The sequence below is a fragment of the Acinonyx jubatus genome, chromosome C2 (assembly GCF_027475565.1).
Source record: "Acinonyx jubatus isolate Ajub_Pintada_27869175 chromosome C2, VMU_Ajub_asm_v1.0, whole genome shotgun sequence".
Lineage (NCBI taxonomy): Eukaryota > Metazoa > Chordata > Mammalia > Carnivora > Felidae > Acinonyx > Acinonyx jubatus.
The window spans coordinates 79,309,204-79,334,548 of record NC_069384.1 but is presented as its reverse complement, the minus strand read 5'-3'; the positions used below and the strand labels follow the sequence as shown (position 1 = coordinate 79,334,548).

Sequence of the window (25,345 nt, the reverse complement as noted above, 5' to 3'; positions counted from 1 at the left end):
TCTGCAGTTCTAGACCACACAGGGGTACCTTCTGGAAGAGGAAGGGCAATGTGAGTTTTTTGGGGAGAGGCAGTTTTTCTGAACATTTTAAGTTCATAAGTTTCATAAAGTTTGCAGTACTCTGAAATCTTTAGAACAGTGCTCTCCAAAAGAAATATGTGAACATGTAGTTCAAAATTTTCTAGTAGTTATATTAAAGAGTAAAAATAGGTGAATTTTAATATATTTTATTTAACCCAATATATCCAAAATATCATTTCAATATGCCGTCATAATAAAAATAGAAAATTTTATATTAAAAAGTGAGACATTAAAATCTGGTGTGCATTTTACACTTATAGCACATCTTATTTTATTTTTATTTATTTTTTTAAGTTTATTTATTTTGAGAGGGAGAGTGTGAGCAGGGGAGGGGGAGAGAGAGAGAGAGAGAGAGAGAGAGAGAGAGAGAGAGAGAGAATCCCAAGCAAGCTCCATGCTGTCAGTGCAGAGGCCTATGTGGGGCACGAACCCACAAACTGTGAGATCATGACCTGAGCCAAAATCAAGAGTCGGATGCTTAACAAACTGAGCCACCCTGGTGCCCCTATTTTCTTTTCTTTTTAAGATGCCTACTAACATCTATTTTTAAAGTTTTTATTTAAATTCCAGTTAAATATACAGTGTAGTATTAGTTTCGGGTGTACAATCTTGTGATTCCACACTCCATACATCACCTAGTACTCATCATAAGTGCACTCCTTACTCTCCTTCATCTATGTCACCCATCTGCCCACCCACATCCCCTCTGGTGACCATCACCTTGTTCTCTAAGTCTAGAGTTAAGAGTCTGTTTCTTGTTTTGCCTCTCTTTTTTCCCCCTTTGCTCATTTGTTTTGTTTTTTAAGTTTCACATGTAAGTGAAATCATGATTTTGTCTTTCTCTGACTTTGGTTTAACATAATACTGTCTAGCTCCATCCATGTTGCTGCAAATGGCAAAATTTCATTCTTTTTTATGGTTAATGTTCCATTATATATATATGCCATATCTTCTTTATCCATTCATCAGTCGATGGACACCTGGGCTGTTTCCATAATTTAGCTACTGTAGATAATGCTGCTGTAGACATCGGGATGCAGGTATCCCTTTGAATTAATATTTTTGTATTCTTTGGGTAAATACCTACTAGTGCAATTGCTGGATCTAAGGGAAATTCTATTTTTAACTTTGTAAGGAACCTCCATACCGTTTTCCAGAGTGGCTGCACCAGTTTGCCTCCCCAGCAGCAGTGAGAGAAGCTTCCCCCTCCCCACATCCTCGCCAACACCTGTTGTTGATTTTAGCCATTCTGACAGGTGTGAGGTGATACCTCATTGTAGTTTTGATTTGCATTTCCCTGATGATGAATAAAGCGCCATCTTGCTGTAGAGGCCTCATTTTGAGTGCACGGTAACCACTTGCAGGTTGTGGCTACAGTATTGGACAGCACAGCTGTCCAGCCTCTCAGCTTCCTTCTGGAAGCCTCTTAGTTCTTCCACATGGTGTCAAACAAGGCAGCCTCCTTTCTCTGCCCTCCCTGCCCCCTACACCTGCACCAGCACTTCTGGGGCATCTGTGAAAGTAGTCCCAGAACACCCATTAATAGAGCTGATTTCTCACCTGCCTCTATCCTTAGGCAAGGAGCCAAACATTGTTGCCTTCAAAAGTGTGGCACTTACACATTCTGCATATTCTCCGAAGGCCCTGAAATATAATGAGGGGTGGGGGTGAGCACTGGATCAGAAAGATCTCATGATTCCAACAACTGTGAGTTCAGGCAATAGAATCATCCCCCCCCCCCCCCGTCTCTTGATGCTCTTAGTAGCTACTGAGAGGTCTAGAGGAGACTCCCTTGTAACTATTTTTATATAATTGAATTTTATCAAAGAAGGCCTTCAGGAAAAGATGAGAGTTGGGACCAGTAACAGGTTCATAATTTGCTGGGTCCAGTGGAAAAGGGAAAATATGGAGCCCTTTGTTCAGAAATTAAGAATTTTTCATTGTTGATGGCAGAGCATTAAAACAAGCAGGAGGCCCCCTTTCTGAGCGTGGAGCCCTGCGCCACTGCACAGGTTGGACCTCCGTGAAGCTGGGGCTAGGTGGGGCGTAGGTCTCTGGAAGAAGCAAGGAAGTGGTGAGATTACCTGGACGATCCTTGAGGAATGGAACCTTAACGGACACTCCAAAATCAAGTCTACTAGAATTCACTGAGGAAGAGGTTTTGAAGCCAGTGAGAACCATTTGGGAGGAAAGCAGTGAGGGGAAGAAGCAGGTGGGTAAGGCTTTTGCCTTTGCTGATGAGACCACGGATTATCCCGGGTATTCATAGGGTCAAGCTTCTGTGGCCCCAAGTTGGGTAACGACAGACTGACACCCGCAACGGTGACTTGCAGGCCTGGGCAGGAGTGACTCCGAGGCTACTTCATAGTCAACTTTCCTCCTCCAAGCCACACACAGGCGCTGCCGGCGAGGGACCTCCGGGAGCTCCGGCGGGGGGAGCGGGTGCGAGCTGCGGCCGCTGAGTCTGCATGAGGCGACCGGGTCACGGCTCGGGGAGCGGACTTGGCTCACCCTCGCCCAGCGGCGGCCCCTCCCGCGCCTGCACTCCCGCCGCTCCCCAACTGGGGGACGCACGCCTCCAGCTGCAGGAGACTGGGGCGGGCAACGGCCGGCCGGACACCCGCACCCGAGACCCACCAGGGCGGATCGCGAACCCGAACCCTGTCTACTGTCGCAAGGGGCGGCCACTGCCCCCCGTCTGGCCGCGGGCGCCGAGTCGCAAGGGCCCCTCTACCCGCAACTGGCGGCCGGCGGTGGCAAAGGTTCAGGGCGTCTAACAGCCTCGGCTCAACCGAAACCCGGGGCTGGCGTCGCGCATTGGCCCGAGGGTGGTTTCCCGGGAGACAGGCCCCGCCCCCGGCCGCGCGCCCGGCCAAGCCGTTGTAGGTGCTGCAGGCCGGCTGGCGGATTCCAGGGTGGCTTGTGCCTGGGCCCGCTTTGGGGTCCCCGTCCATCCTTCGTTCTCCGTCTTGCTGCAGTGCGTGATCTGGCGCTGGGCACACGGCGTGGTGTCATCCTCATTTTGGATAAACAAGAAAAAGATTTGCTAGCTCTGGCGGCTTGCGGGCCAACACCCATAGCTTGGGCTCCAGTGGGCCAACGAGCGAGGAACGGCCAAGACCTCCAGGGGGCGCCCTCTCCACGAACAACCGCCGGGCTCTCCGGGAGCTTGGCAACTCCCTTGAGCTGTTTTTTCCGGGCTCCCAATTTACTTAACCTCCCAGCCGAGTGAAGATCTCATATCTCCTATCGCAGATTTCTTACGCAACTAAACGTTAAATAACTTACTTTATTTCAAAATAATATTAACAAACTATAAGATTCCTGTTAATGCAACATCTGTGCTAATTAGTTCTAAATTGAAAGGAAAGTCAAATCTCCCATGCAGTTTACCTCTTGTTCACCTTTGCAGTAACTGCGATTGAAACCTGTTTCAAAACAAGCATGTAGTTGGAGATACTATTATAAAAGTATCTTCTTTCCAAATAAGTGGCTATAAAAGTTTGAATTAGATCTAAAACGTTTCCTATTTACACCGATTAAATCATGCAACAGTGAAACGTGTATCTTACCTACCTACATTATCCTGTGAATATCTTACCTACCTGTTTTCCTGACGCTATTTTATACAATCACACAGATCTTTAAATCTAATCATCATAATGTCAGTATATATTCAAATCTATCTTTAAGCCTATGTTATTTAACTTATGCAAAGATGGACATTTTGAAAGGTGTTGGTAAATGGGGCTAACAATATAAATTTGTTGATAAATAGCATCGTAATTTCCTTCATTTTAGGGAGATTGATTTTATTTTCTTGCAGTTTAAGAAGGACTTAAACTTTCAAAGGTATTTGAAATATATGTCAATTTCACACACTTTTTACTTCCTTGATGGAAACAAAGCATTCCCTAGTCATTTCAAATAGTGAGCATATTCAAATAGTGAATATTTTAAAAACATTTTTCTTTATAGACTTATATGATTTCTGTGTGCAGGCTAAAACATCCAAACTTTACTTGTTGTTAATGTAAGATTTACAAATATCATTTAAGGAAATTCATATTACTGGATTCTATGAGGCTCATTAGTTGTGATTTTTCAAGTCTTGGTTACTTAGTGTTGTTGAAGAATAATGCAACCGATTGATGGTACACATTACTACCCCAAAGCAGCTCACACTCCAATAATGGTATCGGAATAGGGTTTTTTAAATTGTTTTCTTGAAATAATGTGTGCATCAAACATGAACAACCCCACTATATCCATTGTCAGTAGTTATCAAGGGGAAAAACACTCTATCAGATTTTTAAAAATTAAGTTTTGGATTTTGAGATAATTGTACATTCACGAGCATTTATAAGAAATAATACAGAGAGATCTGTGCCCTTTACCCAGTTTTTCCCAAAGGTAACATTTTACAAAACTATACTACAATATTAAGACATGGATAATGAGATTGATACAGTCAAGATTACAGAACATTCTATTGCCAGAAGAACCTCACGTTGCCCCTTTATATATACCCACTTTCTACTTTTCCCCACCCCATCCTTAATCCATGGTAACTATTCATCTGTTCTCTATTTCTATCATCTTGAAATTCTCATTTCAGGTTTGTAACATAAGTGGAAGCACTCAGTAAGTAACCTTTAAAACTGGCATTTTTCTACCCTGCGTAATTCTCTGAAGATTCATTCCAGTTGTTTCCTACATCAGTAGCTTGTGTCTTTTTGTTGCTCAGTAGTATTTCATGATGGATATGCCACCTTTTAACTATTCACCCACTGAAGGAATCTGGGCAGATTCCAGTTTTTGGCTTTTATGAATGAAACTGCTGTAGACTTTTGTGAATAGGTTCATGTGTGATCACAAATCTTCATTTCGCTGGGATAAATGCCCAGAAATGTAATTTGCTGGATTGCATGGCAGTTGCATGTTTAGTTTTTCAGGAACTGCTCAACTGGTTCCTAGTGGCCGTACCACTTTTTATGCCCATCAGCAAGTAAGGAGTGAACCGATCTCTCCAAATCCTCATCAGCATTTGGTGTTGTCACTTTTATTTTAGTTATTCTGATAGGTATGTACTGATATCTCATTGTGGTTCTAATTTGCATTTCCCAGTTGACTGATGATGTTGAACATCTTTTCATGTGCTGATTTTCAATCTACCTATCCGCTTCAGTGAAATGTCTCTTCATTGAGCTCCGTTTTTTCCGGGCTCCCAATTTACTTACCTTCCAGCTGGTAACTATTGGATTGTGTGGGTTTTTTTACTGTTTTGTACCGCCACACCCTGCTTTACTGTGTTATAATTGACAAATAAAATTGTAAGATAAAGTGTACAGTGTGATGATTTAATATATGTTTACACTGTGAAAGATTCCCCCCCCCTCCAGTTAGCACATTCATCACATACTTACCTTTTGTGTGTGTGAGAACATCTAAGTTCTGCTCTCTTAGCAAATGTCAATGATACAACATACAACACAGTGTTATCAACTAGAGATACATGTTATATATGACATTCTCAGACCTTATATGTACTTGTAGTTTGTATCCTTTTACCGAACTCTCCCTGTTTTACTGTATTGGTGTTTGTTTATACATTCTAAATACTAGCTCTTTGCCAGGTATGTGTTTTGTAAATATTTTCTCCCATTCTGTAGCTTGTCTTTTCCTCTTCTTAACAGTCTTCCAGAGAGCAAAGGTTTTTAACTTTGTTAATGTCCAATTTATCAATTTTTCCTTTTATGGTGATGTTTTGTGTTAAGTCTAAGAACTTTTTGCCCAGCCTAGATCTTGAAGATTTTCTCCAATTTTTTTCTAAAAGTCTTATGGTTTCATTTAAGTTTTTGACCCGTTTGAGTTTTATTTTTTGTTTAAGGTGTGAGACTTAGGCCAGGATTCATTTTTGTTTGTTTGTTTATGGATGTGCGATTACTCCAGCAGCAATTAAACTTCTATCATCTTTTTTAAAAACTTGTTTAAAACAAAAAACTGTAAGTTTGGAAAAACTACAAAATTAGTTGAAAATTTGGAAATTAAATTTTATTAAGAATACAGTATGTTAGCTATGGAAGAAGCAATACTCCTTTTGCATTAAGTATGACCATAGAAAAAGAGGTATTTTCTTCAATAAAAATCAAGATATCTTCTGAGCCACTTACAAAGTATCCTATGTAAATAATCCAAAAGGAGGAGAATGTTCTTTATAGCATTATTTATACTAATGAATCTATATATTCTTATTCTTATCCCCAAAGTGTAACATTTTAGATATCTTCTCTGAATGCTATTTTATGCAGTAACCAAAAAGGGATGTATATGGAATTATTATAGCAACATGAGTCAGATAATCTATCATCTTTTAACCCCTTAAATGCTTAAATAGGTGAATAGCAAAGCTTCATTATCGTGCATTGTCATTCAGGATGCATTCATGCATAGTAATGAAAATTAGTTTGACTACAGTTTATTTTCGGACATCTCTCACCCTGTCATTGGTTCTTTTCAAAAAATAGAATTACTCAAGACAATACAATAAAATACCTGTATTTCTTTCCATTGTTATTCTAATATACTGTTGTACAGTTTGTAAGATGAAGTTTCATCTGGTACTATGGGATTTACATTTATATCTTATTATTGATTTTAATGGTGATGATCTTGATCTATCTTCTTTTAGCATAAATATTGGTTTGGAGACAGATAAATACGTTTTATCATGTTAAGGATGTATCTTCTGCTTACAGTTTAAACATTTTTGTCCAGAACAGGTATTGAATTTAATCTAACACTTCTTAGTGTCTAAGGGAATGATCATGTATTTATATATTGAAATCTGACATGGCAGTTTATTTAAACGAATTTTCTGATATGGCAATTTATTTAAATGAACCAGTCTTTTATTCCTAGAATAAACCACGTTTGGTCATGTTGTATTAGCCTCTTAATATGCTACTTTGTTTTCTACCATTTTATTTAGAATTTATGTCTGTGTTCATGCGTGAGATTATTCTATAGTTTTTTTTCTCTATGGTGTCTTTTTTTTGGGGGGGGGAATAGTTCCAAAATGGAAACCCCCTCTTTTTTTTTAATACTCTAGAACAGTACAAATAACATTGGGATCACCTGCTTTTTCAAGTTATAGAGTCCTATGTGAAACTGTCTGGACATAGTGTTTTTGGGAATATAGGTCTTTGACAAATTTTAAGCATATAGTAACTGATCTATTTAAGACCAATTTTGGTGAGTTATGTTTTAATAAAATTAATTTTATTAGAACATTATCGATTTCATCCAGGTTTTCAAATTTAGTTGCCCACAATTTATCAAAGTAGTCTCTTATGTGTCAGGTTCACAATGTCTGCAATGATTTCCTCTTTTATATCTCATATAATTGCATTTTTCCTTTTTTAAAAGTTTCATTTTAATTCCAGCTAATTAACATACAGTGTTATATTAGTTTCAGGTGTACAATACAGTAATTCAACACTTCCATACATCACCTGGTGCTTATCACAACAGGTGCCTTCCTAAATCCCCATCACCCACCTCCCCCCCTCGCTCTGATAACCATGAGTGTGTTCTCTATAGTTAAGCGTCTGAGGGCACCCAGTCAGGTAAGCTTCTGACTTTGGCTCAGGCCATGATCTCATGGTTCATGAGCTGGGTTCCAGCCCCTCATTGGGCTCTGCATTGGCAGTGCAGAGCCTGCTTGGGATTCTCTACCTGTCTCTGCCCCTCCATAGCTCATGCATTCTCCTCTCTCTCAAAATACACAAATTAACTTAAAAAAAAGGTCTGTTTCTTGCTTCCTCTCTCTTTTATTGTTTTCCCTTGTTCATTTTTTTTTTTTAATTCCACATATGAATGAAATGTGGTATTTTATTGCTTCCTATTTGCCCTGCAGAAACCAGCTCTGGTACCTTTAAAAAATATTATGACTTTAAAAAAAATTTTTTTTAATGTTAGTTTATTTATTTATTTATTTATTTATTTAAATGTTTGTTTATTTTTGAGAAAGAGAGAGAGGCAGAGTGCGAGTGGGGGTGGGGCAGAGAGAGAGAGAGGAAGACACAGAATCGGAAACAGGCTCTAGGCTCTGAGCTGTCAGCATGGAGTCTGACGTGGGGCTTGAACTCAGTAGCAGTGAGATCATGACCTGAGCCGAAGTCAAATGCTTAACCAAGTCACCCAGGTGACTTTTTTTTTCTGATCTTGAATTTATAATTCATAATTCAAAATATTTACCTTTTCTTTTATTATTATGTCTTTTATTATTTCCTTCCTCTACCTTCCTTCTATTTACTTTTATTGTTCTTTTTCTAGCTTCTAAAGTTGGATGGTTACTTCAACTATTTTAATTCTTTTTTGTTTGTTAATGTAATAATATAGTGTGTACAATTTCTTCTGAACACTGCCATAGTTATTTACAGTGGATTCTGAATATGAAATGTGATAATTATTATTTGTTTTAATACATTCTGCAAGTTCAGTTTTGAGTTCCTGCTTGACTCAAGAATTGTTTAAAAATTATAAAAATAATATTCCCAGATATAAGAGAATTTTGTTTTTAAATTTGATTATAAATATATGGTTTTTAAACTTTGTCATCAAAGAACTTGTCTACAGTATTAAAAATTTTTCTTGATGTTTTCTTGTGGCCTAATATGTAATCAATTTTAATGACTCCTTTTGTGGTTTCTTGGAAAGAAGGTGAGGTGTATTTTTTTCCAAGAACTTGAATTTGATAAAAAATATACCAATACATTATTATGCTAATAAGTCTTGTGCATCCTTCTTTTTATTCACTTGGAATTCCTAGGCTGGGAGTAATAATGTGTCTTTTTACTAATGCATTTTTAAATCTGTTTCTTCATGTAATTCCTGTAGTTTTTATTTATTGATATTGATGTAATGTTAGCTAGTGCCAATGTTTATAGTTATTATCTTTTCATTGTTATCTGTATGCCTTGTCATTATAAATCACTCTTTGAGACATCATTTGATACTATTTTCTTTATTTAAAAAATGTTTGTTTATTTATTTTGAGTGGGGTAGGGGCAGAGAGAGAGACAGAGGGAGAGAGAGAAACCCAAGCAGGCTCCATGCTGTCAGTGCAGAGCTCGATGCAGGGCTGGATCTTACAAACTGTGATCATCGCCTGAGCTAAAATCAAGAGTTGGATGCCACCCAGGCATCCTGATACTGTTTTCTTTAAATTTATTTTATATAAGATCGGGATCTCTCTCCTCGTCGTTTCTTTTTTTGTCTCTGCCTAGTATACAGTTCCCATTATTTTATTTTCAATTTTAAACCCCTTTGTTTTTAAGATCTCCTGTATACAGTATTAAGTTGGTGCAGCTTTGTAATCCAAAATGAAAGTTTTCTCCTTAGCTGATTTAAATTTATCACTGTCAGCCACGGTGTGCTGGAGCCTCTCATAAGTTCGCAGCCCCCATTTAGTGATATCAGATCTGTAGCTTGAAATTGGCCAAGGTAGAGTTAGGTAGAACCTAGAAGTGAGCAGTGCAGTGGAAGGACCGCCCTGAGGCAGAGTCCCAAGTCCTTGAAGGGGAATGATAGAGATTTGAGCTGGAGGCAAGGGCAGTGGTAAATAGGTTACACAATAGAAGCCCAGGGCACAACATCCTGACCTTGTGGCTTCCAAAACTCTGGGGACAACAGCTCCAGAGCCATAGGTGCTGAGCCTGCACTTTCCTCCTCCACCTCTGCCCCAGGGTAACCCCTAGATTCATTACACTGTATTTGCCCTGCAGGTATGGTACACCCCCTCCCTCCATGGAGAAAGACTGCCATGATGGTTCTGGTAACAAACCTTGTAGAGTCAAAAACTCTCCCTCTGAACCTGTGGGAAGAGTCCCCCACATGATTGGAAGTAACCTCCATTAGAGACCACCCCAGTGAATGTCACAGCTCCTCTCAGCCCAGAGAGAAGCAACAAATACCCAATCCCAAAACAACCTAGGGGCCATTCTACCTCTGGGAACCTGCCTGCTCTCCCACCTTGAGAGTGTACTTTTCACTATAATAAACTTTGCTTGCTACTCTCCTTCTGTCTGTCTTTATTTGAATGTGGATCCCCAGTAAGTCTCCTCATGAGAGGAATCCAAGGAAGGAGACCTCCATTCACACAAGGCAGACTCTCCCACTGGTAACAGTAGGGGTATGCGCAACATGGAAATCAGCAAAAGCTACAAGTTAACGTGTTTTGTTATGTTTTCCCAAGGACAGTTGTTAAACATTTGCTAGCACACCACTGGCTATCAGTGATATGTTTAGCTTAATTCTGTCATACTGTTTTATCTTACGTTTTTGTGTTTTAGTATCTATTATGCAATATGTTTTGCACTTTTTTTGAGCTTGCGTATTTATTCTAATACTTTGTAAAGTATTTCTTTGATCTAGAGATTACTGTTATAAACATAATTTAGGATAAAACCTTTAATCCGCTGTTTATTCGGAATCTATTAACTCCCCACTGTGAGCAGCCACAAATTAATATATTTCCTTTTTCTTTCCTTTCACCCCTCCATTCAGTTTTAATTGCTATTGTTCTTAGCATTTATCTTTGTATTGCTAAATAAATCTCCATTATTTCCACTTGATTTCTCAGCTTCCAATGATATCTTTTGGCCCCGTATTATAGAGGATGAGTGAATTCAGTATTCACTACTAGCTACTTACTCTCCAAATTCTTTCTCAAATCTGTTAGATATGTCCGTTCCATATGGTAAGAATTATTGGATGGAAATTTAGAGGGACACATTAGTGCTTCAGCAAGGCTTGACTTCCAACTGAATACATTTTTATCTTCCTCATTCTTGAGGTCTCCCCTTCCCCTTCACTTGTTTTTCTGTAGAATCTTTTGTCCAGGGACTCGGTATGGATATTGATCTCACTGACCTCAGTGCATACTTGGTGAAGGGGCACCAGTGCTAGTCATGAGACCACCTTGAAGACAGGAGGGACTCGGCTGGCAGCATGTACCAGATTCCAATGGAAACTACTCAGATCCTGCATTTTCCTTTAAAACCCCACAGGTTTTTACCCCAGGTGGCCTTGCAGTCTTGGTGGCCTGCTGCAGTCTCCTTTGCCTGGCAAAGCAATAAATGATCTTCTTTTTTATACCCAGACTCTGTCTTTACATTATGTATTTCAGCTCCAGAGAACAGAGGTCAGCTTTTGATATTACTACGTTTTCTTTCTGCATTGTTACCATAATCCCTACATTTGCTTTAATCTTTATTTTACAGCAAAGTAGATTCAATCTCAATGCCAAGCCTGTGGTTTTTTCATTTATCTCTTGGCTGAGTGAACTTCATCTTCTAGTGTTTGCTACAAGAAGGGCTCATCAGATATTCAAAATGTTCATTTCTTGCCTTTATACTTGAATGAAATTTTGAGTGAGTAAAATAGTCCTTGGTCTTATCTTGTTGAGGAGATTATAAACATTGGTCTACTATTTCCTGCTATGGGAATTTGCTCTGGGGGAATCGGAGGTCAGCCTTATTTTTTTTCCGCTGTAAATGAATTCATATTTTTGCATGGCTCCCCAAAGGACTCTTTGTCTTTGAAGTTTAGTAGCTTTGTGACAGTATGTCTTTGTGTTACTTTGTCCTGGGTCACTGTGTGTCCTTCCAATTTTGCAAATCAAATCTTCTTTTATTTTTAAAAATTACATAATTTTCAAGTTGTTCAAAGCAACTTTTTTTCTTGAAAATTGTTTTTTATATTCTGTTTATTTTTCTTTTCCTCATTTGTTTTTATGGGAACTTTGCACAGATCTTTTGCAGTTCCTATTTGTGACCTCATTTTTGAGTCAGTGGGGAGTTTTTCCTGTGTCAGATATTTGCAGAAGGTTCACATGGAGGTGGGGCCACACCTGTGTTTTAAGTGTGCAGAAATTTTCTTTTGAATCTGAGTTTTATTTTTATTTTTAATTACTTGTTAAAGATTTTCTTTTTAGAGAGGAAGAGAGTGAGTGTCAGTGGGGGAGGGGCATAGGGGGAGGGAGAGAGAGAGAGAGAGGGAAAGAGAGAGAACCCCAGGCAGGCTCCATGCTCAGCACAGAGCCCCACTTGGGGCTCGATCCCAGGACTTTGAGATCAAGACCTGAGCCAAAATCAAGAGTTTGGACGCTTAACTGACTGAGCCACCCAGGAGCCCCTAAGATTTTAGTTTTAAGTGACCTATACACCCAATATGGAGCTTGAACTCACTACTCTAAGAGTTGAATGCCCCAATGACTGAGCCAGCCAGGTACCCCTTGAATCTGAGTTTTAGATATGGGTTTTGACAGCCTGTCATTCATCTCAGTGATGGAAAAAGGCTCTATGGTGCTTTTTGCTTTGCAAGTGTCTCTTCTCCCCCAACCACATGGGTAGACCCTTGCCTGAAATTATGTCTTGTCTGTGTAATTCAACCTTGTCTGCTCCACTTTTCACATCAAAACCAAGGCCAGGGAACCGCCATTTTGTGGCCGCTATATCCCTCAGCCACAAACAAAAGATTTTGGTATTGCACTCAGAGTGTGCTCCTGTCCTTAGACAATGCACTCTGTGATCTCTTTCTGAGCTCTGTAGTCTCCTTTCCACTTCCTTCCATACGCTTCATGCACTGCCAACACCTGTCCTACCCCTTCGTGCTTCTTCCAGTTTTGTGCCTAGAGGTTTCAGCAATCTTGTTTCTTTCTTTCTTTTTTTTTTTTTGACGTTTTATTTATTTTTGAGACAGGGAGAGACAGAGCATGAACAGGGGAGGGTCAGAGAGAGAGGGAGACACAGAAACAGAAGCAGGCTCCAGGCTCTGAGCCGTCAGCCCAGAGCCCGACGCGGGGCTCGAACCCACGGACCGCGAGATCATGACCTGAGCCGAAGTCGGATGCTTAACGACTGAGCCACCCAGGCGCCCCAGCAATCTTGTTTCTTTGAAGGAAGACTTCGCACTTCTGCTTCTCATTCTGCTGGTGGCTTTAGGATGATTGCCAAGAAAAGGAAGAAATGGAAACCTCGAGCCTCACCTTCATTGTATGTATGTATGTATGTATGTATGTATGTATGTATGTATGTATGTATGTATTTATTTATTTATTTAGAGAGACTGAGCGTGAGCTGGGGAGGGGCAGAGAGAGAAAGAGAGGGAGAGAAAAAGAGAGAGAGAGAGGGAATCCCAAGCAGGCTCTGCTGCACTGTTAGCACAGAGCCCGATGTGGGGCTCGAACTCATGAAACTGTGAGATCATGACCTGAGCAGAAATCAAGAGTCGGGCGCTTAACCGACTGAACAACCCAGGTGCCCCTCAAGCACCATCTTCAAAGAGAGATCCTGTAACTGAATTCTGACTTCACTGGAGTTTTGTCAATTGCAGTTTCCAACTTCCCACCATGAGAACTTGCTGGAGCCTCTTTTTGATGCATGTAGAGACAGGAGTATGTGGGAGAAATGTGGCCAGTGAGAATTTCCAGTGGTGGATTCATTTATCTCACTCCTTTTGAATATTTAGTATGGTAACTCTTCCTTGACCTTTGTCCTAGTAATGAGCCCTTCTAGCCAGATAAATGGTCCCAGTTTGTAGCCTAAATAGATAAAGGATGATGTTTTCCCAGGTCCCCGTTTCCTGTGTGATACATGTTATCCCAACCTTTGTTGTCTCCCTAGTTCCCATCTCCTTTGTGAGCCCCCTAAATATTCCTCGTTCTCAGAAATGAACTTGATGCACCCCAAATTTCCTTCCAATAATGGACTTCAACATTTCCTACCTCCTGAAACACCTGAAATGAAATGACACAAAGACACTTTAGATCGTGGCAGGGGAAGCAAAGCCCAGCAATGTGCTTGTCGTGAAGAGATGTCTCCTCTTCAGCATCCATCCTCAGCTGCTTTTTAGGGCAACAGATTTCCCTGCATCATCAAACTAAGAATTCTCTTCCTCTTTCTCCTGTGTCAGGTCCTCTGTTTACTATATGCACAGAACTTCCTCTTTGATTTCTTCTTATTTATTTCTTCTTGATTTAGTCTCTTCTTTCGGGGTAACCCCACCTCCTCTAGTGGCTTGCTAAGAATGTGTGCAGAAGAGGAAAATATTTTGAGACATCTTATGTCTGAAAACATCTCTGTTCATCCCTCATTTTAATCAGAATATTGGCTGAGTATAGACTTCTAGGTTGGAAATCACATGATCTCAGAATATTGACGGTCTTACTCCATGTGCTAGCTTCGAGAAATTCGATGCCTATCTGATTCTTGAACTTGCATCCATAACCTTCCTTTCCCCACGGCTGGGAAGTTTTATTACCTTTTATTTATTATGGCTTTTCTGAAATTTCACAATAATGTCTATTGTGGTTCCTTTTATAAATAAACGAGCCACAATTTGGTGGGTCGCTTAAATTAAGAAATTCATGTTTTTCAGTTCTGGGAAACTATTTCTTTTTATAGCTTTCTCTTTCTGGAACAGCTACTAATTGAATATTTAATATCTTAGATTGAATTTATTTTACTGTGGTAAGAACACTTAACATCAGAACACTAGAGATTATTCATCTTGCTTAACTGAAACTTTATGCCTGTTGATTAGTAACTCCCTACTTCCTCCTCCCCAGCTCCTGGTAAACACCACTGCAGTCTTTGATTCCATGGATTTAACTACTTGAGATACCTCAGGTAAGTAGAACCATGCACTATTTGTTTTTCTGTAACTGGTTTATTTCACTCGGCACAGTGTTCTCAAGGTTCATCCATGTTGTCCCATATTGCATATTTTCCATCTTTTTAAGCCCAAGTGGTATTTCACTGTGCGTGCATACCACATTTTCTTTACTCATTCATCCATCAGTGGACCGTAAGGTTGTTTTCACTTCTTGGCTATTGTGAGTAGTGTGGCAGTGAACGTAAGGGTGCTAATATGCCTTTGAGATCCTGATTTCAATTCTTTTGGATAAATACTCAGCAGTGGAACTGGTGGATCATATGGTGGTTAAGAGGTTAATATTCAAAATATATAAGGAACGCCTATAGCTCAGTTAGCATAATGCCCCTAATAATCTGATTAAAAATAGGCTGAGGGCTTGAACAGATATTTTGCCAAGGAAGACGTAAGTTGGCCAACAAATACATTTTTTTTTAAAAAAACTTAACATCATTAATCTCCAGGGAAATGCAAATTAAAATTACAATGTGATATCATCTTAAACCTGTCAGGATGGCTGTTATTAAAAGCAAAACACAAAAGGCAATAAGCGTTGGTGAGAAATTAGAGCCCTTGCATACTGTTGGTGGAAATGCAAAATGGTAGAGCCAGTGTGAAAAGCAGTGTTGAGGTTCCTCAAGAAATTGAATCTTTGTGGGGCACCTGGGTGGCTCAGTCGGTTAAGTATCCGGCTTTGGCTCAGGTCATGATCTTGTGGTCTGTGGGTTCCAGCCCAGCCTTGGGGTGGACATCTCAGAGCCTGGAGCCTGCTTCAGATTCTGTATCTCCCTCTCTCTCTCTCTGCCCCTCCCTCACTTGTTCTCTCTCTCTCTCTCAAAAATTGGTAAATGTTTAAGAATATATATTAAAAAAAAGAAATTGAATCTTTTGGATTTGTCCTCTGATTTCTTTGTCTTTTCTCTTCTATGTTCTCTTTGCCTTTTTGTTGTTGTTGTGATTTCATAGCAATCTCCTCAACTTTACCATTCAATTCTTTTCTTGCAATTTTAATTTCTCCTAAGGACTCTTACAATTTCTAAGAACTCTTCTCTTTCTGCTGGGTACTCTTTTCTACAGTTTTCTTGTTACATGTATGCTGTTAGCTTTCAGAGAGCATTGACTGTAGGGTGGAAGCCGGTGGCACGGGAGGTGAAAGAATTCACCCAAGGCAGGACAAAGGAGAGAGAAGTTTGTTGAATACACTGCAAGGGGACAGCAGGCAGGACAGCAAAGGAGAGACTGTCTACCACGAGGTGGTGATGGGGGCGGGGGGTGCTGCTATGGTTAAGTGAGGGAGTGAGGAGGTATGGGGATGTATGGCATTTTCCTTTTTTGGTACCTGTGCCTGGATGTAAGTAGCCCATTGATCAGCTAAGGCTGGCTATTTCGAGGTGGGTGGCCTAATGAGCCTGTTGGCATTCAGGTCGGTGGTCACTGTGGGCCCTTTTGTCTTCTTCAGGTTTCCATTGCTCAAGCCTGTTGCCTAAAAGGGGCTTGTACATTAATTATAGTTTTCTGCTTCCTGCATAATCTTTCTTTCCTTAGAGTTCCTTTTTTTTTTTTTTTGGTCTGCTTTTGTGTCTTTTGCATTATGTCCCTCCACCTTTTTTTAATGTTTTTATTTGGTTTTGAGACAACGCAAGAGACAGAGCGCAAGCGGTAGAAGGACAGATAGAGGGAGACGCAGAATCCGAAGCAGGCTCCAGGCTCTGAGCTGTCAGCAGAGAGCCTGACGCGGGGCTTGAACTCACGAATCGTGAGATCATGACCTGAGCCGAAGTTGGACGCTTCACCTACTGAGCCACTCAGGTGCCCGCCCCCCCCCTTTTTTTTAAATTGAAGCGTAGTTGACATACAATGTTACATTATCATTATATTCTTTCTCCGGATGTCCTGTGGTCTTTGGCTGCCTCTTCACATTTAAGAGAGCACTACAATAGCAATTGTAAGTGCATCTGTGGGGCTTGTAGGGTGGTAGGCTTCACTGCAGGGTAGATGGGCAGCAAGAGACACAGCCATTTTTAAGGGGAGGGGGTTACCCCATCATGTCACTGTCTGTAGGCTACTCCGTCCACCTACATAGGATTTCTCCCATTTCCTGCGTGGGCAGGGAGATCATGATAATCTTGATGCCCAACAGTTTGGAAGCCAAGAGGCCGAAGAAGTCACAAGTAGGTTTTGCTACAACCTCCCTGTTTTGAGTATATGGACTCTTTCTTACTCCCCGCCATTTCTGGTCCATCTGCTTCGAGTCTACCCGCGACATCGTCTTCGGAAAGCACATCTCTTGTTCGTACAGTCATCTGGCTGCTCGAACCGAAAAGAAGGTATCTGGGGTTCTCACCTCTCTTCAAACAAATTTTGAGGTAGTTCTGTGGAGGGTTAGCCTCTCAACCCTTATCCTCAGAGAGAGCAGACGTTGCAGTTCCTCAGACTCTGGGTCTTAACGCCTTACATACTGCAGTGCTTTTCAGACTCAGCGTGTATACAAATTACCTGAAAAACTTGGTGAATCCCAGAGATCTGGGTCCCACCTCCAGAGACTCTTAGGTGGGGCCAAAGCATCTGCGTTTCTGAACACTTCCAGGCAGCGTTGATGCTGCAGGTGAGTGACTCATTCTTTTACCTGCAGGCATTTTACCTCAGGTTTTCTGACTAGTGACAATTTAATTTCTTTTAAGATTTATCCCACTAACTCCGTTTCCCAAGATGGTATTAAATTCTCCTGACATCCGCAGTCTCACTTCCCGTTCCGTCCGTCTTTATGGATTTACGTATTTCAAAAAGTTGTTTTGTCTTGTCCTTATGTGGTGTGTGAAGGGACTAGAAATAAAAGCAAGTATTCAGACTGCTGCCATTTCTAACCAGAAGTCTAATTTGATTATCCGTAAGCTTGGGGCAAATCCTGTTGGTGGCCTCCTCACCCTTTCAAACAGCTACTCCTCCCTTCCCGACAAAGGTCTTTCCAAACATCATTACTTCACCCCAAATCTCCGTCCTACCTTTTTGTACACAAGTCCCACCCAGTAGAACCTTCGCTTCAACTTGACCTCTTTAATGTCCTGCCCGCATATCTGAAACTTTATTTAGTGATCACCTCCCTTTTTTTCTGGGAAAAAGAACTTGTTCTCCTGTTCAAAAAGAAAAAAAAAATCCCTTTATCTTACACCATCATTCACTGTCTTGGAATTCTGTATTTTCAACTGCTCCCTCTCTATGGCTGGTGGAAATTTGTGCATGTCTCTCAAATAAATTAAAAAATCCTGGGGCGCCTGGCTGGCTCCATCGGTTACGCATCCGACTTTGGCTCAGGTCATGATCTCACAGTTCATGAGTTCAAGCCCCGTGTTGGACTCTGTGCTGACAGCTCAGAGCTTGGAACCTGCTTCGGCTTTTGTGTTTCCCTCTTTCCCTGCCCCTCTCCCATTCACGCTCTGTCTCCCTCTCTCTCAAAAATAAATGTAAAATAAACATTTAAAAATTCATAAGGTAAATTAAAAACCTACTATCCCCCTCTCCTACCCCAAACAAATGGTCCCTGGAATGTAGGTCTACTTCTCTTTTATTTTAGCTCTTTCTCTCACAGGTCTAAACGCTAAGGAGTCTTATGCTTAAGGTATTTTGGGGGTAATGGATAATAGATGGCTACTGGCACCAATAATTTCAGTAGCTGACAGAGGACCCAGTAAAAAGAAGCATGGTGGGGGGGCACCTGGGTGGCTCAGTCAGTTAAGTGTCTGACTCTTGATTTCGGCTCAGGTCATGATGTCAGGGTTCGTGAGTTGGAGCCCCACGTGGGGCTCGGTGCTGACATTGTGGAGCCTGCTTGGGATTCTCTCCCTCTCTCTGTGCCCCTCCCTTGCTTGCTTCCTACCTCTCTCAAAATAAATACAAATAAATTAAAAACAAAAAAGAAGCATGGAAATGGGTTGGGGTGTGTGGGCTCTGAGAGGGGGTACATATAGTAGTTATATGTTCCAAAGTATAAACCAGTTATTTTCAAGGGTGCGAATAGCATGCTTTTAATTGTGACATTAACTAGTCCGGCACTGGCTTAAAGAAACCGGAGTTAATACTCTCACGTAAGTCTGGAAGGAAGCCATGACTCAGTCATGTCAGGGGAAGCAGCCTTTCCCTCATGGTTGCAAGTTGCCTGCCAGTTCCTGGTCAACACAGTGGGTGGAGAACCATAGATAGAATCTGCTATGTCTCCCAACTAGCAGAGTCCCTTCCCACCCCTGGCAGTTTTGGGGATCGCAGCAGTGTCTTAATAAAGGAACCACTTCCCGACAACCATCTCTAGGAGTTGTCAGGGCAGCTGTGTTTTCCTACTTCCGTCCTGGTTTTCTACCGCGGGACGTTGCTCCGTCTGCTGACCGCAAGCTCTGCTGACACTCATTTTTTTTTTTTTTTAAGTTTATTTGATTTATTTTGAGAGAAAGAGAGCAAGCAGAGAAGGGGCAGAGAGAGGAAATCCCAAGCAGGCTCTGCACCATCAGCGCAGAACCCTACGTGGGGCTCGAACTCATGAACCGCGAGATCACGACCTGAGTGGAAATCAGGAGCCGGACGCTCAACCGACTGAGCCACCCAGGCAACCCTGCTGACACTCACTCTAGTTGTGTTCATTTCATTAAATTTGTGATTCCGCATTGCCACTTTTTGGCTGCACACTATCCTCATTTCTGGATACCTTTGCTACTTACTTTCTTCTGAATTCTACTACCTTCTCTCAGGAACCATCATCTCCCATTAGGTACCACTTTGACCGACTGGGCGTTGCTGCTGTTCTCCTGGGTACCGTAACTCCCACTGGGACTGGTGATTAGGATGCAGTGGAGATCTCACGTGCCAACGCTCTGTGGTGTTCCACGGGGAAGAACGTCCCCCCCTCTTTCTTATATTTGGTCATTTGCCACCATGACTGTGGTGCCGTGCCTCAGTGTTGCACATGACGATTAGTGAAGGCATGTTCTTATTTTCATGCCACCTTTCTCTCTACCCCATTCCCCAGGGCACATGACGAGCAGTTGTACTCAGCAACTGTTGAGTTGCTCCCCATCTCCTGTCACTGGGTCATCAAGTTGTTTTCCATGCTCACTGCTTTTAATGGGCTAGTTTAGTCAATCCATCATGTGCCCGAATACCTTCTAATCCAAGGTATAGGTTCTGACATCAAGCCCCATGTTTAGTTGTTCATCAAGGCAGTGGGCTCCCAAGGCTTCCCTTGGTGTGGCCAGGTGTGTAGCAGGCAGGGTGTGAAAGGGACTGGTTGGTTGATATATCAATTAATCCATCCTACCTGCTTACACTGTACCTTGAGGCGAACTTCTTTATCCAATGGGATGGTTACTGAGCCTTCACTAACCTTGTATTTCATAATCTGCTGAAGGGAGCCAGGGGCTGAGATCTCTGGTGCCCTAGCAGTATGATGGTGTGGTGGTGGCAGCAGAGTTTATTGCCCAGGAATAAGATGCTGAAATTAGATAAAGCTCAAAGGAGTTAGGCTGGGCTCTGGAGGGTTTCTATTAAGTCCCCAAAGGTGATCGATGGTCAGGAGCTCTTCAGATCACAAAGTTGGCTCCTGCCCCATCACTCACTGTAGCTCCATGTCTCAGCCAGGAGCATCCGCCTGGCAGCTTACGCCTTCTGAGGTCCGTGGAACTGCTGGACCCACTGCTGAGTGGCAGCTTCTGGCCTGAGCTGCCTGGTTGTCACCAGTGTAAGTTTGCTTTCTCTTTCTCCTTCCTCCACATTGATCTTCTTCCTCCATTTTTTCAAAAAAAAAATTTAATGTTTATTTTTGAGAGAGACAGAGAGAGAGAGAGAGAGAGAGAGAGAGAGAGAGAGAGAGAGAGAGAATGAATGGAGGAGGGGCAGAGAGAGAGGGAGACACAGAATCTGAAGCAGGCTCCAGGCTCTGAGCTGTCAGCACAGAGCCCGATGCGGGGTTGGAACTCCCGAACCGTGAGATCATGGCCTGAGCTGAAGTTGGACGCTCAACCGACTGAGCCCCCCAGGCGCCCCTCCATTTTTTCTTTGTAGTTTCATTTCCTTACTTTTGTTTCTTTCTTGTCTCCATTTCTCTTTTCCTATGTCTTCTTTGCTTCAAAGAATTAATTCCATATCTTCCTTTCTCTGACCGTTTGTTCAGTTCATTCGAACACACACGACAAGTGTGTTATGTACTAGGGCATGTGTTAGGTGACAAAGGTATAAAGGTGAATAAAAGAAGGCGAGTTTTTCTGACACTTAGTTCATTGTCAGTGTCGGAACTGTGATCCACAAAACAAAAGAAAATCATTAAGTGACTACAGTATTTCAGGCGCTTTACCCACATCACTGTATTTAATTCTCATAAAAATTAGTGAAGTAAGCATTCCATTTTACAGTTGAGAAAACTGGGACAGTTTCTGTCCTGTTTCTGACCCAACCTTCTCTTTTTGTGTCTGTCTTCCTTCTATCTATGTTACCCCATTCACTTCCTTCTTCTGCTTCTCGCCCTCTTAGCTCTACTTTGCCTCCCTCCCCAACTCTTTCTCTCTGTGCTATTGCTCTTCCTCAGCCTTTTCTCTTCCTGGTCCAATTTCCCTCTTCCCAGTCTATGCTCCCTCATCTCCCGCCCTTCTCCCTTTCTCCCTGCCTGCTTTCTGGCCATTCTGATGCAGTCTCCCTCACTCTAGGCTTCCTTCATCTCATCTCAGCATCTCAGGCCCTCCCCCTTCTTCTTGCCTCTCTGTCTGTCAGTCTCTGTCTCTGTGTGCTTTTCTTACCTCTGCTACCCTAGTTTCCTTCTCCTTGCTGTTCTGCCTCTTCGTCTTTCTTGCCTCGTCTCTGTTCTTTTTGTTCTCCCTCCTGTGATTTCTCCTGTTGTTCTTGTGTCTGACTCTGTTCCTTTGCTTCTCTTCCTCATCTTCTATGTTTATTGCTATCCCATCTTCTACCTCTCCCTCTAGTCTCTGCTTAACTCTTTCTAAAGGTTCTTTTTTCTCCCCTACTTTCTTTGTCCTCCCTCTCTCTGCTCTCCCTCATCCATCCCTCCTCCTTCCTCCCTGCTGCCCATTTATCCCCACTACATTTTTTCTTCCTCTCTGTCCACTCTTGGCTCTTCATTTTCTTTTCTTACTCTCTCCCCTGCTATGGCCCCTTTTCTCCCCCAGTCATCCTAGCCCAGGAGGAGAGGGAAGCTCTGTGGCTGATCCCTCCCTCTCTCTGGCTGTGGGTTGGTGAATCTGGGTCTTCTTCCTGCCCTGGAGCCTCTCATTCCTGCTGCTCCCTCTGGGCAGTGTTGAGAGGTCCCTGGCCAGCAGAGGCGTGACCTTGGCCACCGCATACACAATGCTAAGAGAGGCCAAAGAAGTCAGAATGCCATCCCTGGGGAGATCAGTTGTTTTTTTGAGCATCTAGAGTAGGGCCTGCATGCTGTGTGAGCTCACAGTGTTAGCATGGAGCAGAAAGCCACTTTTCCTTGACCGCTCCCCCCTTGTCCTGTCCATGTGTTCAGGACCCTCATGAGCAGTGACATCCTGGGGCATGTCCTTTGAGGGGCAGCTGCCCTGGTCATGTCCTTTGAGGGCTCTGGAACTTTGGGTTACCTGGTACTGGCATAGATAGGGCAGCCTCTAAGCACCCTGTAGTCTGGTTTTATGAAGGCAACAAGATTTGAGCCTGCCTGCCAGCCTGCAGGGGTCCCCGGATACCCTTGTTTGCACCTCCATCTGGAGAATGGACCACGCACGTGGCCAGGGGGTGTCCCACATTCAGAATGCACCCTCAGCTGAGGCTGAGCAGAGGCTCTGCACTGGGTGGGTCCTCTTCTGTGCGTTCCACATGGCCCATGTCTCAGCTGAGAGGTCTCCCTGGGATATCTGCTTCTTGGGTCAGGTGCACACAACGAGCCAGGGAACATGTGTTACGATAATTAGTGTGAGCCCATTAGGATGGGCACCGCGGTGAGGTCTGGGCCAGAGGAATTGACACACCAAGGGCTGAGCCTGTACCTCGATCCAGCTTTCCCCAGTAGACTCTGTGCATGCTGCTGGTATCATGGGATGCTGTGCCTCTCACTATCAATGAGGGCTACAGGAGAAAAGCGTGAAGTGACTGTTGGGGTCACAGGAGAGAGAAATTGTGACTGGGAGAATCAAGGAAAGCTTCCAGAGAAGGTGGCATTTGAGGTAGGCCCTGCGGGATGGATTTGTTTTGGAAGATGAAGATAGACAAAGTAGCAGTTCTTTCAGAGATAACTTTAAAGCTCCTCAGGAGACTCTAGGCTTTGGAATCAAGTGTCTCCATGAGTAGAAAAATCCAGATCCCTGAGATGAAGCAGGTGTGCAGAATGAGGTGGGAATGAAGTACCAGCGGGTTCTCAGGGCTTACCTGTGACTTGACTTGAGCAGTTTGTAGGGTTTGGGGCTCACTGGTGAGGCTGTGTCTTGTCCATAAGCCTCTGAGCCGCCGGCTGCCTCCTAGCCTCGAGCACACAGCCCTGGGGCTGACGTGCAAGTGACGGGGCTGGCCTGGGGCACTCTGAGGACCGTGCCAGTCCTGGGGTGGAGAGCAGCCAATCACCTGACTTGTCACCTGACTCGCATCATATCCCTGCCTCTTCCCTTTGACTGAGACACCAGGGAGATACCACCACAGGGCTGGACCTTTATCTGGAACTGTCAAATATGGGAGTAAATGTACTTGCATCCTGGCCCTGAAAGGCCCAGAATGGAAAACACCGAAGCGAGAATTATCTGTGGCCAGGACCTCACGGCACTTTCTCATTCGCCGTCATCCATCAAACGCGAACTTTTAAAAAAGCAACCAAGCAAAACAAAACCCCGCAATATCACTCCTGAAAGCGTCTCCAGGGGGCTCAGCTTCACAAATCGTTTGAGCTGGAAGGGATTTTAAAGAACGTGTGCTCTAACCACACTACGTTTTCATGTGGGAAAACCAAGAACATCACGCGGTGCATTTGGGTCAGGGCAGTTTATAAAACATAGGTTTCACAGCATGTAGCTCTGCCCATGTCATGTGCTCTTGAGTTTTGTTGGGATTGCATGAGAACAAACATTCTGTAGTTACTTACAGCCGGGGCTTCAGGGTCAGACCAGCCCGAGTAACATTTTGGTGCCGTCTAGTTTTAGTCAAGTTCTCTTTGAGCCTTGTTCTTTGTTTTTGTTTTTGTTTTTTTAATCTTTTAAATGGATAGAAGTATGGGATCCGCTATATTGGAATTATATCAGGATTGAATGAGATGATTCACGTACTACACCTGGTGTAGAGTCTGAACATGGCTACTCACTAAAGCTCATCTAGCACCGTTAAGTTATACGGGTTATTAAACTTTTCTAAAGTTTATTCATGCTGAGAGAGACAGAGACAGCTCTGGTGGGGAAGGGGCAGAGAGAGAGAGAGGGAGAGAATCCCAAGCAGGCTCCGTGCTCCCAGCCCAGAGCCCGACACGGGACTCCAACTCTGGAAACCGTGAGATCGTGACGCAAACGGAAACCAAGAGTCAGACATTTAACCCACTGCGCCATTTTGGTGCCCCCATTTTTTTTGCATTGGGTAGCGTATCTCTCAAGAATTATTGTAGAATCTTACAGTGTGTAATAACTGCATCTGCAGTGAGTAGTTTGTTGCTTGCCACGGACTTCCTTTCTATTTCATCTTTTCTTGCCAGACCCCCAGCTGTCCGGGGCCTGCCCTTGCCCCCAGCTGTTCCGCTCTACTTGGTGGCTTTGCAGGTGCTGGCAGGGCTCCTACTCACTCAGTTGTCTCTGGCGTTTACATACCAGCCCTCTTTTCACATATGACTAGTTGGTCAGGATGTTGGTCAACCTCATCCTATCCATGTCATTCCCTGAAAAACTGTCTTCAAATTTCTGCTCCACTAATGACACCATTCCTTGTGGCCCAGGGCTGTTACAGATGAGGACTCTCTCTCTCTCTCTCTCTCTCTCACTCTCTCTCCTGTGTGTACACACACACACACACACACACACACACACACACACACACACACCTTTCTGTGTTTCTATGAAGTTTGATTGGAAAGGGTGCTACAAGTGTGGACTCCAAGGAGCATCTCAGCCAGGTGCAGCCCCCAGCGGGTTCAAGTAGGGTTCAAGTTTCTCACAATCCTGTTCCCAGCAGAAGCCCCGCTTCATGCTCAGGACAGCACATCCTCCTCTGGCACCTCACAAAGCTTCAGATGGCCCCGGAGAGCACGTCGACTGTCTCCTTCTGGGAGCACTTAGGCTCTCACTCCTTGGCCAATCTGTTCTTTCATGACTGAAGCCAAGGTTTGAATTTAAGCTAGATTTATGATTAGATTCCTCCAGGAGAAAGGCCTCTCAACACAAGTCAGAGTTGGGATTTGGGTCCCCAGAGTTGTGCCTCTAGACAAATTCCCTGTGTGGGGAAGGCACGGTTTGGCTAAGAGGAGGAGGCAGGGCTAGATAACAAGTACAAGTGGCATTTTTAGACTCCAATTCCTGAAAACACTTGGAATTTTTTTCAAACCATAGACGTCTTTGTTGCTGAGAAA

General features: G+C 43.0%; 1 long non-coding RNA gene across 1 annotated transcript in view; it reads left to right on the top strand.

Moving 5' to 3' along the window:
* LOC128315221 (uncharacterized) overlaps positions 1 to 15,229 on the top strand; it is a 38,249-nt gene extending 23,020 nt beyond the window's left edge. The window contains exon 2 of the long non-coding RNA XR_008297763.1: positions 14,714 to 15,229. This is a non-coding gene — a long non-coding RNA (uncharacterized LOC128315221). The remainder of the gene's footprint in view (positions 1 to 14,713) is intronic.
* The last annotated feature ends 10,116 nt before the right edge of the window (positions 15,230 to 25,345 follow it).